Raw genomic sequence first — 20,361 nt, 5'->3', positions numbered from 1 at the left:
AACATTCCACCAGAATCTGAGCTGCAAAATCCAAAAATCACTCCTTCCCTTCTGAGTCCTGCCATGCACCCAAATGGTATTTTTTGGTCACATGTGAGGCATTGCCGTACTCGGGAGAAATTGGGGCACAGATTTTGGGGTGCTTTGTCTCCTTCATTCCTTGTGAAAATGACAAATTTGGAGAAAAAACTGCATTTTTGTGTAAAAAATGTAATTTTTCATTTGCACAGCCCAGTTGTATCAAAATTGGTGAAACCCCTGGGGGTTTCAAATGTACACTATACCCCTAGATGAATTCCCTGAGGGGTGTAGTTTGCAAAATGGGGTCACTTGTGGGGGGGTTCCACTGTATTGGTGCTTCGGGGGTCTTGCTAATGCGACATAGCACCCACCAACATTCCACCAGAATCTGAGCTGCAAAATCCAAAAATCACTCCTTCCCTTCTGAGTCCTGCCATGCACCCAAATGGTATTTTTTGGTCACATGTGAGGCATTGCCGTACTCGGGAGAAATTGGGGCACAGATTTTGGGGTGCTTTGTCTCCTTCATTCCTTGTGAAAATGAAAAATTTGGAGCCAGAACTGCATTTTTGTGTAAAAAAATATTTTTTTTTCATTTTCACTGCCCAGTTGTACCACAATTGGTGAAACCCCTGGGGGTTTGAAATGTACACTATACCCCTAGATGAATTCCCTGAGGGGTGTAGTTTGCAAAATGGGGTCACTTGTGGGGGGGTTCCTAACTTTTAGCATCTTATGGTGCCTAGAAACCTACATGGTGCCTAAAAAATAATCTCATAAAAAGGAGGCTCCAAAATCAAGTAGGTGCTTCTATTATGAAGCCTGTGGTTTGGTCAACGTGCACACTAGGGCCACATATAGGATATTTATGAAAACAAAAGAATTGGGGGAATCAATTTTTAGTCACATTTCTCTAGTAAAATCTACTGTGTTCCTTAGAAAAATGTATTAAAATTGCAAATCTGCAAAAAAAATGAAATTTTGAAATTTCACCTACACTTTGTTTTAATTCCTGTGAAACACCTAAAGGGTTAACAAACTTCCAAAATGCTGTTTTGAATACTGTGAGGGGTGCAGTTTTTGAAATGGCATCATTTATGGGGGTGTCTCACATACAAGTCCCTCAAAGTCACATCAGAACTGAACTGGTCCCTAAAAAAATCAGTGTTTGAAATTTTCTTGAAAATTTGAGAATTTGCTATTCATATTTTAAGCCTCCTAGTGTCCAAAAAAATTAAAAGGATGTTGAAATAATGATGGAAACATAAAGTAGACATATGGTCTATGTTAGTTATTAACTATTTTGAGTGGTATGATTATTTGTCTCACAAGCAGAAAATTTAACATTTTGAAAATTGCTAAATTTTCCATTTTTTTACGACATTTTGGTATTTTTCACAAAAAAACACAGACTGTATCGACCCAAATTTACCACTAACTTGAAGTACAATGTGTCACGAGAAAACAATCTCAAAATCACTGGGATAAGTAAAAGCAAAAAAAAGTTATCCCCACTTAAGTGATACATGTCAGATTTGAAAAAAAGGGCTCTGTCAGGAAGGCAAAAACTGGCTGTGTCAGGAAGGGGTTAAACTACGGCCCATGGGCCAAATGCGGCCCGCTGAGGACGTTTATGTGGCCCGCTGGGTTATGGCAAAATCAGACCGGAAGCAGCTCTAAAAGGAGTGCTGTGGGCCGCGGTCCCTCACCTTCTCCTGCACTGTCGGCGGCCATGTTCCTATTGGCTTTTAAAACATGGCCGCGGCTACAGGAACATGGCTGCTGGCCTCCAGGTCTATGTGGAGGAGGTTCCCTCTGAAGCCTCAGACGCTGGGTGTGGACGTCATGACGATGACGCCGCCCGCCCATGCATCTGTGAAGCAAGTAGGAGCAGCAGGCTGTTGGAGGTGTGGACGGGGAGTCGGGGGCCGCTGCCGCATGAAGGATCAAGCAAGCTGGGAGCCGCAGCAGCAGGTGAGCTGTTTCCTGAGGTGTCTTTCTTTAAATGTGTTAAGGGGGAGCAGCCTGTTGTGTCCTCCTGTTATTATGCAGGGGAAGCAGCCTGTGATGTCATGGCATTATTATTATACAGGGGGAGCAGCCTGTGGTGTACTGTTATACAGGGAGAGCAGCCTGTGGGGGTCCTGTTATTATACAGGGGAGCAGCCTGTGGGGGTCCTGTTATTATACAGGGGAGCAGCCTGTGGGGGTCCTGTTATTATACAGGGGGGAGCAGCCTGTGGGGGTCCTGTTATTATACAGGGGAGCAGCCTGTGGGGGTCCTGTTATTATACAGGGGGGAGCAGCCTGTGGGGGTCCTGTTATTATACAGGGGAGCAGCCTGTGAGGGTCCTGTTATTATACAGGGGGGAGCAGCCTGTGGGGGTCCTGTTATTATACAGGGGGTGCAGCCTGTGGGGGTCCTGTTATTATACAGGGGGTGCAGCCTGTGGGGTCCTGTTATTATACAGGGGAGCAGCCTGTGAGGGTCCTGTTATTATACAGGGGGTGCAGCCTGTGGGGGTCCTGTTAATATACAGGGGGGAGCTGCCTGTGGGGGTCCTGTTATTATACAGGGGGTGCAGCCTGTGGGGGTCCTGTTATTATACAGGGGAGCAGCCTGTGGGGGTCCTGTTATTATACAGGGGAGCAGCCTGTGAGGGTCCTGTTATTATACAGGGGGGGCAGCCTGTGGGGGTCCTGTTATTATACAGGGGAGCAGCCTGTGGGGGTCCTGTTATTATACAGGGGGGAGCAGCCTGTGGGGGTCCTGTTATTATACAGGGGAGCAGCCTGTGAGGGTCCTGTTATTATACAGGGGGGAGCAGCCTGTGGGGGTCCTGTTATTATACAGGGGGTGCAGCCTGTGGGGGTCCTGTTATTATACAGGGGGTGCAGCCTGTGGGGTCCTGTTATTATACAGGGGAGCAGCCTGTGAGGGTCCTGTTATTATACAGGGGTGCAGCCTGTGGGGGTCCTGTTAATATACAGGGGGGAGCAGCCTGTGGGGGTCCTGTTATTATACAGGGGAGCAGCCTGTGAGGGTCCTGTTATTATACAGGGGGGAGCAGCCTGTGGGGGTCCTGTTATTATACAGGGGGTGCAGCCTGTGGGGGTCCTGTTATTATACAGGGGGTGCAGCCTGTGGGGTCCTGTTATTATACAGGGGAGCAGCCTGTGAGGGTCCTGTTATTATACAGGGGTGCAGCCTGTGGGGGTCCTGTTAATATACAGGGGGGAGCAGCCTGTGGGGGTCCTGTTATTATACAGGGGAGCAGCCTGTGAGGGTCCTGTTATTATACAGGGGGGAGCAGCCTGTGGGGGTCCTGTTATTATACAGGGGGTGCAGCCTGTGGGGGTCCTGTTATTATACAGGGCGTGCAGCCTGTGGGGGTCCTGTTATTATACAGGGGGGAGCAGCCTGTGGGGGTCCTGTTATTATACAGGGGGTGCAGCCTGTGGGGGTCCTGTTATTATACAGGGGGTGCAGCCTGTGGGGGTCCTGTTATTATACAGGGGGTGCAGCCTGTGGGGGTCCTGTTATTATACAGGGGGGAGCAGCCTGTGGGGGTCCTGTTATTATACAGGGGAGCAGCCTGTGGGGTCCTGTTATTATACAGGGGGGAGCAGCCTGTGGGGGTCCTGTTATTATACAGGGGGTGCAGCCTGTGGGGGTCCTGTTATTATACAGGGGGTGCAGCCTGTGGGGGTCCTGTTATTATACAGGGGGGAGCAGCCTGTGGGGGTCCTGTTATTATACAGGGGAGCAGCCTGTGGGGTCCTGTTATTATACAGGGGGGAGCAGCCTGTGGGGGTCCTGTTATTATACAGGGGAGCAGCCTGTGGGGGTCCTGTTATTATACAGGGGGGAGAATATAACTTTACTTCATTTTAAATATTGTATTTGTTCCCATTTTGTTTCTTCACTTTAAAATAAGATATACGCAGCGTGCATAGGAATTTGTTCTTAGTTTCTGTTTTGACTATAGTCCGGCCCTCCAACAGTCTGGGGGACAGTGAACTGGCCCCCTATTTCAAAAGTTTGAGGACCCCTGCTCTAAACCCTCAGCTTTTGGCATTTGCCATCAAGTTAGCACCTTTTCGGTTGGGTTACCACCATATATATATGTGTGTGTGTGTGTGTGTGTGTGTAGATAGATAGATAGATAGATAGATAGATAGATAGATAGATAGATAGATAGATAGATAGATAGATAGATACAGTATGTACATACTTGGAGGACATTACTAGCGCAGTAAAGTGGCTTCCTGCAGCACCACCATGAAGCATCTGAGAGATGGGGCAGTGGTAGCTAGAAGTAGGGCCGCCATCAAAGAAGTCCTGGTAGGAGGAAATGTGAGTATAATATCCTGTATCCCATGGGTCTTCAACCTATGGCCCTCCAGATGTTGTGAAACTACATGTCCCAGCATGCATTGCCACATTTTTTCCTATAAGAGCAGGCCAAAACTGTCAGGGCATGCTGGGACATGTAGTTTCACAACATCTGGAGGGCCACAGGTTGAAGACATGTGCTGTATCCGTTCCTATTGTGAACCATTGATCCTTTCCCCTTTATCATTTCTCCCACTAGTGCATCTACCCCACTTCTCACTAATGCCTCCTTCTCAACTGGTGCCTCTGCTTTTAGGATGGCCACTGATGGGTGATCTATCAATGGTACTAATGATTGGTAACTTCAATGGTATCACCCACCTGTGGTCATCTGTGCTTTAGTGTTGAATGAGTTATGAGTCAATAAGAGCCTGGGACACACACACACACACACACCATCATTGGTGCTTGGGGGCGGAGCTAGGATATGTGTCCCGAAAACTTGAAGGAAAGAAAAATGGGTAGCCCTGTGTCATAGATGGTGGGAAACCATATGGTTCTCCCCATTGATGGTAAGAGTAGTAACCATTGGTCATAGTGGTGATTTTGGTTGGTTTGCAAAAGCAAACTTCCTCTTTAATGGACAAAACCATGCTGCACTGCACTGATGTAACATGTTAGATTTGGGTGGGGTGTGTTCAAACTGAAATCTAAATTGCAGTGTAAGAATAAAGCAGCCAGTATTTACTCTGCACAGAAACCAAATAAATCACCCAAATCTAACTCTCTATGCACCCTGTTACATCTGCCCCACCTGCAGTGCAGCATGGTTTGGGTCCATTAAAGAAGGTGTCTGCTTATACAAGCCAACCCGAATCACCCCCATTGATAATTTTAGATTATAGATGGCCGATTGCCATCCTTACTCAGCAGGTGCCTCTGTCTTCATTCCCACACACATAGTTGTGATATAAGACGCCTGATGTAGAGTATTAAGCGATGTGCCACAACTGCAGCTGGCCCGTGTTCTCCCCTATCAATGTAACATCGGTGGCGCAGTTTGAACGGTGTAACATGACCGCTGTGGTAGCAGCACATCTCATAACTTAGCATATTAGTATGCAGCTACATGCGGAAATACTAATGCAGTTTGCACCCACGCAGTAAGGATTTCTGAGGATATTGGTGCATGTGCAAGTGAAAAAACATTGCTCATTTGAGAAAACAACTCTGAATCCGGCACAATGTCTGTGGCTTTACTTTTGCACAACACTTTTCTCCCATTATGCTCCAATCTCCACTTCTGTATGGTCCAGGTAAGTACTTTTGACATTTAAGCTGATCAGAAGTGTTGTGGACAATGGGGTCATAAACAGGGGAGGCTGCAGAGGGGTGGCTGCAGCACAGTTCAAAATTCCAATAGAGGAGGCACCGCAACTGCCACCAACTGCCATCTCTGCAGAGGTAGCAAGCACAACATTCCAGCATTTTGAGAAACACATCTTAACTTGCAAAAAGACTGTCATCAGGGAATAAAAAACAAACATTTCACATCCTCAAATATTCACGTTGAATGCTATTAATCATAATAGTATATTTATGTACACCTGTCGTTGTGAGAAGGACAAAGAGTTCAAATGGGGTACTACTGTATGCGCCCCTGTCATTATTGGTCTACAACAGACCTGGCCAAAAGGTAGATCCTGATCTCCCAGTAGATCTTGGGGCATCCGCTGGTAGATCACGGCCAAATTAACAAAATACACGTGAACTTGAACATCTGACGTTTCAGAACGCCAGCTCCTGGTAGTGCCCCTGATGTCATGACATTACCGGAACGCTGTGAAGAGCCCTCTGCAGCTGCTATATATCAGTCTGGCCCCACACCCACATATGATGGGCTTACCGCTCGGTACCAGCACAGAGGTTTCTCACAGCACCAAGTACATCCTGAGCGACTCCTGGATGTAGTGTGTGGGGTGTAATTGTCTGATATGGGTGGTACAGTGGCTGCAGGCTGATGGTGCTGGAGTACAGCCGCCGCCTGCTCCGTTATATGATACGATACCCCAGTGGTTCCGTGCTTGTGTCCTGGTTATCAGTCGCTGACTGACTAATAGATCCTATAACAGAAGAAAAATGGCTGTGCGCTGTCGGACCACGGTGTAACAAATTCTGAGCAATCACAAATATTCTGTTCAGGCAGCAGTCAGATGCGGGTACTTGGACCACATATAGAAAGATCACAAAGAGAGAAAAAGACAGACTGCGCTAAAATAATAATCAAATGTAATCCAAAAATAAGCATAAAGGTATCAAAGCAATTCAAATACAAAATAAAATCTAACAATATAAAACCAATTTCATTTGAAGGTCACTATGGCCAGTATTAGTAATACTATTAGTAATCCAATCACATATAGCATCTACCATTCTTATATATGTGATTATATAACTAATAGTAGATAAACTTGTATGCTGCATGGGTGTATATTGTGTGCAGGTATTTTAGCAATTGTCCGTGTTGATCGCCCCTGTGAATGTGGGGCTGAGATTCGGCTGGCCTGCGAGGCGTAAAACTTACTTTTACCAAGCGAATGATTTTAAGCTCAATCAGTCCGAGCGCTCTCACAGTGGAGCGAAGCCACCGCCCAGCACATGTAGTCACCACCCCAGTATATGCCCCGGTTACCGCCCAGCACATGTAGTCACCACCCCAGTATACGCCCTGGTTACCGCCCAGTTGTGCCCAGTTTTGTGGCCGCGCCAATCCATACGCCCACATTACGAGTACTCTGCACGAGTTTGTTCGCTAGCGTATTTCTACTCGTAAGGTCGCGAGTGTGCGCGGTTCCCCAAACCTACACATGCGCTTTGCGAATGGTACACATGCACGCATGAGATACACATGTATGTTTGTGTATGTATGTATGTATGTATGTATGAATGTATGTATGTATGTTTATGTATGTATGTATGTACGTACGTACAGTATATGTATGTGTGTATGTGCAGTTGTTGATTCTTATGTATTTATATCTACAGAAATATACAGTTATCATCTCTACTGGCAGCAATGCCATGTGCCACTGTGCCCGCCATCGTACAGTTAGATTTACGGGTCTGCAGTAAGGGGTTTCCGGTACTTTCATGTATGCCGAAAATAGCAAAACACAATATCAGCCTATGGGCCACCTCCGAATCAGGCCCATTGACAATGGTAGATCTCCACTAAATATGTGAACTAAAAGTAGATCCCGCATACCTCCCAACATGACCCATTCCAGGAGGGACACAATGCTCTGCTCCTGGACTTGCTGCCAGTGGTAGTTGCAGAGGTGGGACTGCACCAATGTCGCAAATTCAAAAAGGGGAGCCACACCTGCCCGTGAGTCCAGACTGTGGTGTTTAGGGTGGCAGTTGGTGGGGCTCCCCTATCTGAATTGTGGACTGTGCTGCAGCCCTGCAACTGCCACTGACATGAATGTCCAGAAAGAGAGCATCTTGTCCCTCCTGGAATGGGTTATGATGGGAGGTATGATCCCGGGACACAAAAATCTGGCCACCCCTGCTAGAAAACAATGTAACTATAGTGACAATTGTGTTCATATAAAACCTCACATTACCAAAGATTTATAGGGAAATCAAATAATACATTAGATTCTGATGTGAATGTAATATTTAAAATAAGAAGTTAAATCACATTTCCCTTAGGTCAGTCATGCAAAAGACAAAAGACCTGTGATGTCATAATGGGTCTCAAACCACAAACAGCCAGCCCTGGCCAATCAGGTGGGGCCTGTGAGGTCATAGTGATGTCATAATCAGGGCTGTACTGAGGCTGTCTCATTCATTCACCTCACAGGACTCGGGCAGTGCGCAGCTCACCAGCAGGAGGACATACTCACATAAGGTTAGTGACTGGACAGAGATAAGGGCAGGTTAGTGCGATGCGGCGGCAGACTCGGAGCGCGACTACTGTAATATATGACTGATCACCTGACCGACAGGACAGTATTGGATAAAAACAAATCTCCCACCTAGGGGGGGGGCAGTACTAAGCAGCCACTAGGGCTGTGCCTGGGACACCTAAGGGCGGTGTCTGGATGGCGCTGGATAAACCCTGTATGGAGCGGTTAGGACGTGTCGCAAGGCACAAGGTGTCCTATGCTGCATCAAGTCCCCGTACGGATCCCTACTTATTAATGTGCAGAGGTGGGAGAGATGTATACGGTGCTGTACCCATTACTTTGTTATTATCTGATACTGTTGTTACAGATATATCATACTTTGGGCTCCATGTAAGAGTGATACTAAATACTGGCAGCATATTGTGTTAGTGTCCGTGTGATACACAGGATATGCCGCTGGTATTTACCATCACACACAGTATCTTTCCAGCGAGGACCAGCGGTGTCCCCTCCTCCGCTGCATCCTCTGCTGTGTTGCCAGCAGCCTGTTGGCAATGGGTTACTGACTAATGCACATACATGACGGCCGTCTGTGTATGTGTATAGAGATCAGACCCGGTGGGGACATAGGAAACAGAGTTAGAGCTGTCCTATATATATCATTGCAGCCCTAACCCCTTATAGCACCAGAGACGAGTCCTAAAGGGGTTCTGGCTGGTTCTTACATGGAGTCCTAATACTAATAGGTAGCTACCTTGTCTCTTTCCCCCTACCTTGTCTCTCTCGCCCCCTACCTTGTCTGTCTCGCCCCTTTACCTTGTCTGTCTCGCCCCCCTACCTTGTCTGTCTCTTCCCCCTACCTTGTCTCTCCCCCCCATTACTGTGGACATGCGCGTGCCCCCCCGGTGCCATCGGGTGCGTTCTTCATCATCCGGGAAAAAAGTTAAAATACAGATTTGGGGTGACAGAAGGGATGACGGGTTATATAAGGTTAGTGGGTGGGTGGTTTGGGCAAACTCTGCAACGTCTCTTAATGCCTAGAGGGACGGGCAGTCCGTCAGCCATGGGTCCCCAGAGGTTTCCCCCACAGGGGGTTTTTCCTCTCCTGAGTGCTGATGGATGACTCCACCATCTTGTTCCTCTTATAGGACAAGTGTGTAAGAGTTCTGGAACAATCCTGTTCCAGTATTCCCTATTTTATAATGCAGAGCAAAAGTAATATATACATTTTACTTAAAATAAAAGTTATAATTTATTTATTAAATATATTTTGTGTGAAGTTGTCTTTATTTATATTAATAAATGCTCCAAAAGGTCAGGAGGTCACAATGAGGGCTGGTGGGTAAATGAGAGCAGAGGTGGTAATGGAAAGTAAATGGAGTAGGCTTACACCATGATCACTGAGGTGACCATACAAATGGGAGGGGCTTATGGAGTAGGTTTACACCCTGATCTTTGAGGTAACCATACAAATGGGAGGGGCGTATGGAGTAGGTTTACACCCTGATCTCTGAGGTGACCATACAAATGGGTGGGGCTTATGGAGTAGGCTTACACCCCGATCACTGAGGTGACCATACAAATGTGAGGGGCGTATGGAGTAGGTTTACACCCTGATCACTGAGGTGACAATACAAATGGGAGGGGCTTATGGAGTAGGCTTACACCCTGATCTCTGAGGTAACCATACAAATGGGTGGGGCTTATGGAGTAGGTTTACACCCTGATCTCTGAGGTGACCATACAAAAGGGAGGGGCGTATGGAGTAGGTTTACACCCTGATCACTGAGGTGACCATACAAATGGGAGGGGCGTATGGAGTAGGTTTACACCCTGATCACTGAGGTGACCATACAAATGGGAGGGGCTTATGGAGTAGGCTTACACCCTGATCTCTGAGGTAACCATACAAATGGGAGGGGCGTATGGAGTAGGCTTACACCCTGATCTCTGAGGTAACCATACAAATGGGAGGGGCTTATGGAGTAGGTTTACACCCTGATCTCTGAGGTGACCATACAAAAGGGAGGGGCGTATGGAGTAGGTTTACACCCTGATCACTGAGGTGACCATACAAATGGGAGGGGCGTATGGAGTAGGTTTACACCCTGATCACTGAGGTGACCATACAAATGGGAGGGGCTTATGGAGTAGGCTTACACCCTGATTTCTGAGGTAACCATACAAATGGGAGGGGCGTATGGAGTAGGTTTACACCCTGATCTCTAAGGTGACCATACAAATGGGTGGGGCTTATGGAGTAGGCATACACCCTGATCTCTGAGGTGACCATACAAATAGGTGGGGCTTATGGAGTAGGCTTACACCCTGATCACTGAGGTGACCATACAAATGGGTGGGGCTTATGGAGTAGACTTACACCCTGATCACTGAGGTGACCATACAAATGGGAGGGGCGTATGGAGTAGGTTTACACCCTGATCACTGAGGTGATCATACAAATGGGTGGGGCTTATGGAGTAGATTTACACCCTGATCACTGAGGTGACCATACAAATGGGAGGGGCATATGGAGTAGACTTACACCCTGATCACTGAGGTGACCATACAAATGGGCGGGGCTTATGGAGTAAAGTTACACCCTGATCACTGAGGTGATCATACAAATGGGTGGGGCTTATGGAGTAGACTTACACCCTGATCACTGAGGTGACCATACAAATGGGAGGGGCGTATGGAGTAGGCTTACACCCTGATCACTGAGGTGATCATACAAATGGGAGGGGCATATGGAGTAATGAATCAATGCCTCTGACTAATATATGCTCAAGGTTTGGTAGGGAAACATTATATTTGTATGTGTTGTATGTGAATAATGCAAGTCGGTTACATGATATATGGGTTATTATCTCCTGATAAATAATAATAATAATTATAATAATAAATACAAATAAAAAGAAGATGTAACAAAGGAGGAAGAGAAAGAGGAAGAGGAATTAGATTTCTACAGTAATTTCTCCAGTTCGGCACAAGACACGTTACAGATAACATGAACGTATTACAGAAGTTTAGGTTTTCAGAGAATACAGAAACAATGAATAAAATACAAAGGTGTGACAGACATTTTGTGTTATCAATGCCAAGGATCATTCCTCCTACGCACATTGGGATTAGGAGAGATCATTGCATAATTATCAGAACCAGTCACGGCTCTTTCTACACAGGAGAGTCCCAGGCGAGGTGGCCATCTTGGACGCACTACGTAGGTTACAATGTGCAATTAGCAATACATGACAATAGGACATACAAGGGTAAAATAAAAAGCAACCTATACCCCTTTCCCATCGCACCTACTACAATTACCAGGTTCATGCCGGTAAGACCCGGTAATTGGTGCAATGTGAAAGGGGTTACCGGGTCCTGCAAAGCCGTAGCAACACGGCAATATGAACCGGTAAAAAAGAAGGGTTCTTACCGGGGATTCAGTATTGAATCCCGGCGGTCGGGATCCCGGCGTTCAGAATCCCGACAGACAAAATCCCGACAAGGGGGGGACGTGGATCGCCCCCCCTTGAGGGCTCGCTGCGCTCACTACGCAGCGGGCCCGGTGCCTCGCTACGCTCGGCACACTAATTTATTCTCCCTCCAGGGGTGTCGTGGACACCCACGGAAGGAGAATGTGTCGGGATTTCGGCGGTCGGGATTCCGGCGTCGGGATTCTGAATGCCGGGATCCCGACCGCCGGGATTTTAACTGCATCCCCTTACCGGTTCATTGCCGTGTTGCTTTGAGGTGTGAACAGGTTACTAAGGTTGAGAGACCCGTTTCCCGTTCACACCAATGGAGGAGGCAGTGCTTGGAGCAGCGCCAGCACTAAGCGTTGCCTCCTCCACCTCCCCCGATGATGCTCTGCTACGCACCTGGGTGAGGTCAGCGAACCGGCAATATTGGCAGTTCGCTGAGGGGATGTGAACAGAATAAAATGCAGGGTTGCTCCGGGACTGAGCCGTTTCAAAGTCCCAGTGCGACCCTGCATTTTGTGATGTGAAAGGGGTAGAACAGGATTCACACTGCAGAAATAGTTCTGCTGCTTACAGAATAAGGAATATGGTCTTACTTTCTGTATCCACATTACTCCGTTACACCATTTTAAAGACAGCTGAAGGGAAAATATCAAACGAGGTTCCAGTCACGGACAATAATTACATATCGGCCTGACAGTAAAAAAAAAATAATAATAAAAACGATATTAATTCCCTGTTACATTTGGAAAATGTTAAACTGTGAATTGCATATAATATAGGCACGATCCCACGTGGATTGCTGACAGCTCAGGAGTGATAACTGTGGGCTGTGGTAATGGTTCCAGTGATACAGACTGTTCGGTAGGTTGTGTATGTTAGCAGCCTAGCGAACATCTGCCCCCCCACATGTGGCCGAATAGGAGAGAAATCAATCGATGTTCGCACACCATCGAATGCTTTCTTTGGGTGATGCTGCTGGAGCACAGCCGCCTCCTGCTCCTTTAATATACCACCTGAGTACGCGGTTCCGTGCTTGTGTCCTGGTCATCAGCCGCCTCCTGCTCCGTTAATATACCACCTGAGTACGCGGTTCCGTGCTTGTGTCCTGGTCATCAGCCGCCTCCTGCTCCGTTAATATACCACCTGAGTACGCGGTTCCGTGCTTGTGTCCTGGTCATCAGCCGCCTCCTGCTCTGTTAATATACCACCTGAGTACGCGGTTCCGTGCTTGTGTCCTGGTCATCAGCCGCCTCCTGCTCCGTTAATATACCACCTGAGTACGCGGTTCCGTGCTTGTGTCCTGGTCATCAGCCGCCTCCTGCTCCGTTAATATACCACCTGAGTACGCGGTTCCGTGCTTGTGTCCTGGTCATCAGCCGCCTCCTGCTCCGTTAATATACCACCTGAGTACGCGGTTCCGTGCTTGTGTCCTGGTCATCAGCCGCCTCCTGCTCCATTAATATAACACCTGAGTACGCGGTTCCGTGCTTGTGTCCTGGTCATCAGCCGCCTCCTGCTCCGTTAATATACCACCTGAGTACGCGGTTCCGTGCTTGTGTCCTGGTCATCAGCCGCCTCCTGCTCCGTTAATATACCACCTGAGTATGCGGTTCCGTGCTTGTGTCCTGGTCATCAGCCGCCTCCTGCTCCATTAATATACCACCTGAGTACGCGGTTCCGTGCTTGTGTCCTGGTCATCAGCCGCCTCCTGCTCCGCTTATATACCACCTGAGTACGCGGTTCCGTGCTTGTGTCCTGGTCATCAGCCGATGACTAATAGGTCCTATAACGATTTATCTATCACAGAAGGCGATAATAAAATCCCCCCTCATTTATGGTCTTCAATAAAACAAAAACAATCGCTTGTAGTCTTGTGCAGTATATATAGTACACAAGTTTACTGTATTTTTTTTGGGGGGGGGGGGGGCAGGGGGGTGTAAGAGGTTGCAAATTTGAAGCAACTCTGTATGTGTGTAAGAACGGCCAGCAAAACAAAACCTGTTGTTGGGCCAACTTTGGGCTGAGGTCCATATCTGCTGCCCCCCCATTACGAGAGCCGTTACCTCCTCCCTCGCGGGTCCTCTTGGGGGGCACCATTAAGTTCCTCTGGGGCAGCAACATCGATAGGGGAGTGGGGGCGGGCTCCAGCAGTCCTCGGCCGGAAATCTCTGCTATCGCAGCCGGGGCTGCAGCCAGATGAATCTTAGATAAGGCCGCAGACAGTGCCCCTGCCCGGAAAGGGTTCGGTGTGCTCCCTAAGGTGCACAGACAGGCGCTACCAGGGGTGTTCCACTAAGAGCTGCCATTTGACAATGGGGTTGTGAATCCCAATGAAACAAGAGGAACAAGAAAAGAGACGTGGCGCTTGTTTGATGAAAGAGTATACAAGATATTTAATAACAAATAAAAAATCATATCACACAATTACATTGACAATAAAAAAAATGTAAATGGTAGATACACACTAAGAGCATGGGGGAAGGAGCTGAACCAGAATGAATAGGGGAATAAAGCAAAATGGGTATTCCGTCTCAGCTGGTCAGAGATGTAACTGATGTTGGGGGGAAGTTTGATATGCCCACTGCCCGCACTGCTAGGTGCCAATGGAACGGCAAACAAGCTGTTACATCATAGTTACCTCCCCTCCTGCATTCGGCAGGAGACTCCGACATAGCAGCAATCTCCCTCTCTCCCTGATTAGTCTAGCAATCTCCCCCATGTCACCTAGCCCACATTACTCAGTTACACCATAGTTACCTCCCCTCCTGCATTCTGCAGGAGACTCCCTGACATAGCAGTAATCTCCCTCTCTCCCTCATTAGTCTAGCAATCTCCCTCATGTCACCTAGCCCACATTACACTGGTACATCATATTTACCTCCCCCCCCCCCCCCCCCCGCATTCTGCAGGAGACTCCCTGACATAGCAGCAACCTCCCTCTCTCCCTCATTAGTCTAGCAATCTCCCTCATGTCATCTAGCCCACAATCTCCCTCTCTCCCTCATTAGTCTAGCAATCTCCCTCATGTCATCTAGCCCACATTACACTGTTACAGCATAGTTACCTCCCTTCCTGAATTCTGCAGGAGACTCTCTGAAATAACAGCAATCTCCCTCATGTCACCTAGCCCACATTACACTGTTAAAGCATAGTAACCTCCCCTGCTGCATTCTGCAGGAGACTCCCTGACATAGCAGCAATCTCCCTCTCTCCCTCATTAATCTAGCAATCTCCCTCATGTCACCTAGCCCACATTACACTGTTACATTTTGGTAGGAAAAAGGAATGAGAGACAGATACATTTACATTGAATCATCAGCACCATTTCCCAGCATTTTACCAAGTATAGTAGCTCTTACTAACTGTTTTGCGGCTCATCTACATTTGGATATAAGTAATTTTATAAGATTCCTCTCAGACGTAGCAGTACACAACCACGCTTCTAGGTGCCACGTTCACAATCTCTTTTCACAATCTCTACATATTTGGAACTAGACATGCACTTTGGGTGGAGCATGACATGCCCCCTCAATGGGGCGATGTGCAAAATTCTACTACCAACTATAATCTCCCTGAAACTAGTTTTCAAAAGTAGGCAAGTATGTATCAGGAACCGAGGCGAGGCGCTTCATCTTACTGAGACGTGCGTGCGTCTCACACGCACGCGCTTCTCAGTTTCTGGGTGGCAGGGTGACGGGAACCCTGTCCGTCTCCGCTTCAGGGAGACGGACAGAGTTAGGGGAGGCGGCGGGGGGGGGAGCGGGGAGGTGGTGGGGACCCCGGGTGACCGTCGGGGACCCGGGGGAAGCGCCGTCGGAAGGGGACGCGCGCATCCCATGCGCGCGTGTCCCCTTTCACAGAGCAGATGGCGGCTGGTGGGGGATGGCGGCTGGCGATTCTGCCACCATCGCCTTCAAAGACCAGGCCGGCTCCATCTGTACATTCACAGCTCCCCCACTACTCAGTATTGCCCCTTGAACATTCATATCCCAGGCACATGTGTTGTTGTAGTGCTAGCTAACAAATCTGCATGCTTTCTCAATGTCAGGGGCTCGCCATACTTTCCATAGACATGTGATTTATTGTTTTGTGTCCGATAAAACAGAACTTCAAAAAAGAGCAATCCTCAGCCACCTGATAAACAGTCACTTCCAAATGTGCAGTAAATTCTCACTTTGGCGCGTATCCTGTAAAACATTTCCACAAGAGCAGGACAAAATAAAGAAAATATATTCTGCTGTTACAGTGACCTAATTTCCCATATAAGACTTTCAGATTCTCTTCTGTCCTGAATGTTTATTGAAAGATCCTACAGCACCACCTGCTGGTGCACTTAGAGATTGCATGAGCAATCTGCACTACCACCTAGGAATAAAAGTTCCTAAGGTCCTTCATATGGGTTCTGGGTGATAGAATGACAGTATCTAGGTCAACTGTGAAAAGGTTGACACTTTATGGTCATTATGCACAAGATCGGCATAGGCCGAAGGTCAACACAACCAAAAGATCGACATGGAAATGTAGACACGTGAAAAGGTTGACCTGAGCTTTTCACATTTTTTTCCTACTTTACCATCCCCGTGGATTGGTAATGGTAAAGCGTGAGCCACGTGGCCAAAAGCGAGGGGCTGCGGTACAATTATTGAGGGTCCACGTGCCGAAATCTACAAATTGACACAAAAAAACATGAAAAACTCATGTTGGTCTATTCACGTGTTCATCATTTCCATGTCAACCTTTACTTGTGTTGATCTTTTTTCCTTTGTCGACCTTGTGCATGTCACCCTTTTGGGATTGATCTAGACACTGTTGCCCCAATGACTATGACCCTCTGATCTTTACCCGCTTCATATCTTAACTGTGGCACTTGCTGGTTCTGTAATACACCCCCAGGTGCTGTGAACTGTGAAGGATGGTGTACGGTGAAAGGTGGCACTGCTTAACCCTTTGGGTGCCAACATCTCTGTGAGCCATGTGCAAAATATCTGCCAAAAAATGCCGGCGTCGCTCACATTTGTTATATAAATTCAAATAAAAAATGTTGTGTATAAAAAAAAGGTAATATTTCCTATATGAGGTACAGATGGCGCGCCGCTCGTTCAGCGCCAGGGATTGCCAGGATGTCCCCGCTGGCGATTGCGGGTTGGCAATCCGACTGTCAGACCCCCCTAGACAAGACGGACTCCATCTGTAACGTTACAAATCATTGTGATGAATGAAAGTGTCTGCTTGCCAATTGTCACACCTATTTTGACAAATTCACTTGGCACTCAAAGGGTTAAGCAACATACACACCAGAGGATATTGTAAAAGATACATTATCCCCCAATATCGTTACCAATGCCCGCTCCTGCCCATCGATAATGACCCCCCTTTTTCAGCTGAACATGCAGTTGAATTTGGCGATATAACTAAAGATTCACATGTTCCGTGAGTCCCGGCGTCAGCAGTGATTGACATCGTTCCGTGTGTACACTGATATCGGCCCCCTGCGGCTCATATCGTTACCGATACCATTCCTGATCCGCTGTGCCTGATGTGTATGGGGCTTTACAATGTCAGAAACAATCACTGTGGTGTCTTTCACATCGGGAACATAGGGCCTGATTCACAGACAGACGCAGCTCATACAGCCTCATACGAAAATATGCTAATGCAGCATGAGGCACCAAATGACAGTAATTGCCCCTGACATACCTTCTAATGTGACTCATTTTGTAAGTATGAGTTACAGGCAGCGGCGGCTCCAACATCAGTGCAGGAGTTGGTCTGCCACTGGCCACGATGCCGTCCCCCAGGCACTGGCAGTCCATGCCACTGGAGGTCGCAGCCGCTGCTGGTCCCCACTGTCGATGCTGTCATCCCTGCTGGGGTCGTGGGACCGATGCATGCTCAGTAGCGTCCTCGGTAGCAGCCCATAGAAGATAAATCACAGTCCTGGCACGCTGCAGATGACAAGTATCAGGACCAATGCATTCGCAGTATCGGCCTCGGTACTACGGATGCACATACCCTGGATTCTATGGGCTGCAGCCGAAGCAGCCCATAGAGGCATCCTGGACGGAGGGAACACCCCCCAATGGGATTGCCTTGGGTCAAACTTCCAACAGGAAGTCACTGCCGGTCACAGTGGAGTCAGCGCAGTCTCACAGACTGCATCAGGATTCACTTATTCAGGGCACAGTTGTGGATTTTAGCTGGGGGCGGGGGGCTGCAGCCCATAGGTAGAACCGACACTGGCTATAGGTACATTTCTGTCTGACAGTGCCAACACAATTATCAATGCCAGTTGTAAAAATAAGTTCTGCCGACTGCCCCCATCTCAGCCACCCACCCCTAGTGCATGTGAGGTCATGATCACAGAACAGGTGCTAAAACAATAAGACGGGCGCCAGGCATAGTACAGTGTGCCCGCTGTGCTGACCATGCCCACTATGCCTAATAGCGCCCACTTCACATAAATCCGCAAGAGCTTTCACAGGTGCATTACCAAAATAGTGGACTGTGGATGTTACGATCCGCCTCCAGCGGATCGGTGTAAATGTGCAGTTTTACATATTCTGTGTGTAGTTTGTCTGTTTTCCCTGGATTCTGCTCCCTGGGTTTATTCCAGCCTGTGTGTGTGTTTACTCGCTGGTGGCCTCCAGTGGTCAGCCTGGGCCATTGCAGCTTACTTTCAGTGGTGTGTCATCAGGACTCAGGTGTGTCTTAATTAGGCTTCTAGCCTGCAGTGCTCACCTGTAGGCAATGTGTAATCAGCACCACATTGTGCTCTCTATATAAACCCTCTGGTTATTCAGTCCCATGCCGGTTATAGTTCTGTCCTGCATGTCCAGAGTGTTCCCGGTTCCTTGGCATTACCCCACCTGTCCAGTCTGTTGGTTCCCGTGTCCTGAGGCTTGTCCTGCCTGTCAAGCTCAGTTTGCCTGTCCAGTGAGTCTTCCTGGTTGTTCCAGTCTGTCACCTGCTGCTTCTGTCCTGAGAACCTGTTACCATCCAGAGTGTTCCATACCTGTGAGGGAAGCAGTGGTGCCGTGGTCCGTGACAGTCCTGTCCGAGACACCCCTGTCACCGTGAGTCTGGGTGGGACACCCTCCGGGGGTTCCCCCAGTATATCCTTTTACATTCCTGATTGTTCAGTGAGATTCTGTTATTGGTGCCAACTTTAGCATTGTTGCTATTCACCATTGGGTTATACCATCCTGGCCCTACTGTCATTTGTTGTTATCTTTTAAGACCTATACGCATTGTTGCGTTTACCTGCACTTCCGGTAGTCAGGTCATTAGCGGGTTCACCACTGTGTAGGCATCTCCCTGTGTCATCCACTCAGTTGTGGTTCTGGGGTTCCCCGCCTTCATTGGGTCTAGCTAGTTTATCCCCTTGTTCTCTCCTGGCCTCGGCGGACGAGTTGTCCATACTTAAGACCTGCCTGTAGCGGAGTGGGGCGGACCTAATTCGCCCTTCAGCCGAGACGGGCCCAGGTGAAGCCTAGCCCTGCACTCGTCCGTCGATTCCAGGTGGAGGCAATGGAGTTAGGGTTGGCGGGGATCCCAGATCCTAACAGTGGACCTGCTCCATATTCTGTTGCAAAAGGATGAAAAATGAACCAATCGATAATTGTTGCAGATCCTTTTTTTTTTTTATAGGGACAGGGGCCGTGGTCATCAGCCCTGCCCATTTTACCAAGGTCATAACTTATTTTGGGAGGTGCGTGGCAGTGCTGAGCATACAAAAGTTGGGAGCTAAGCGCATCCAGATGTATACAAGGGAGAGACTCTGAAGCAGCGTTTGCATAAAAGGGAAGATAAATGATCCAATCCATAATTGTGGCAGTTTTTTCTCCCAACTCTTCTGGATCTCCACCCTCTCTGGGGAGGACAAGTCTGATCTCCATTTTCATCCACGTCCAAACTGGAAAATAATCTGTTTTCAGTGCATGCTCGCCATCTGGTGGTTAACCAGGGTAATACTATTTATCATGTGACAGCCACAGTTGAGCATGTCTGTCTTATACTGCATCTATAGAAAACAATGAAATCATTTATATATTGTACTGTTATCTGACTACAGGAGCACTTTTAGTATGTACAGCTGCTGACAATGCCGTAGTCATGTAGTGCGTATGTGCAAAAGTTTGAAGGGTACTTGTTTCCTAGAACGGCGCCCACTAAGTAAATAGCTTAGTGAGCTATTCTGCGTAGGAAAATCGCATTGCATCGCATCGCGTACCGTGTATAGTGCTGTGCGATGTAATGCGATATTTGATTGTATAAGCACCCATGGCATGAGATGTGATGGGTGCTTACTATGCCATGTGATGCAATGAGATGTGATTTGTGCATAGTATAGCATGTGATGGGTGCTTACAACATACCCTCCAACGGTACCAATTTAGCCGGTACAGTACCGTTTTTTTACGGTCTGTACCGGCTAAATAAACATGCACCGAATGTACCGATTTTTGTCGATCAGGGGCTGGCCTGTTCAGACCGTAGGTGGTAAACAGCCAATCACAAGCGAAGGTGGCGCCGGGAGAAGAGATGCTGGCTGCAGAGCGAGGCTTGCCTTGCACCGCAGCCAATCAGAGTGCAAGGAGCTGGGAGGCTG

At 47.9% G+C, this 20,361-nt stretch overlaps 1 long non-coding RNA gene across 1 annotated transcript in view; it reads left to right on the top strand.

Annotated features, from left to right (window-relative positions):
- Nucleotides 1-9,477, top strand: part of LOC146036481 (uncharacterized) — a 33,222-nt gene extending 23,745 nt beyond the window's left edge. Inside the window, exon 3 of the long non-coding RNA XR_014460821.1 lies at nucleotides 8,223-9,477. This is a non-coding gene — a long non-coding RNA (uncharacterized LOC146036481). The remainder of the gene's footprint in view (nucleotides 1-8,222) is intronic.
- Nucleotides 9,478-20,361: the final 10,884 nt, after the last annotated feature.

Source organism: Crinia signifera, chromosome 9 (assembly GCF_055691185.1).
Source record: "Crinia signifera chromosome 9, ASM5569118v1, whole genome shotgun sequence".
Lineage (NCBI taxonomy): Eukaryota > Metazoa > Chordata > Amphibia > Anura > Myobatrachidae > Crinia > Crinia signifera.
This window is presented reverse-complemented; position numbering and strand designations above follow the sequence as displayed.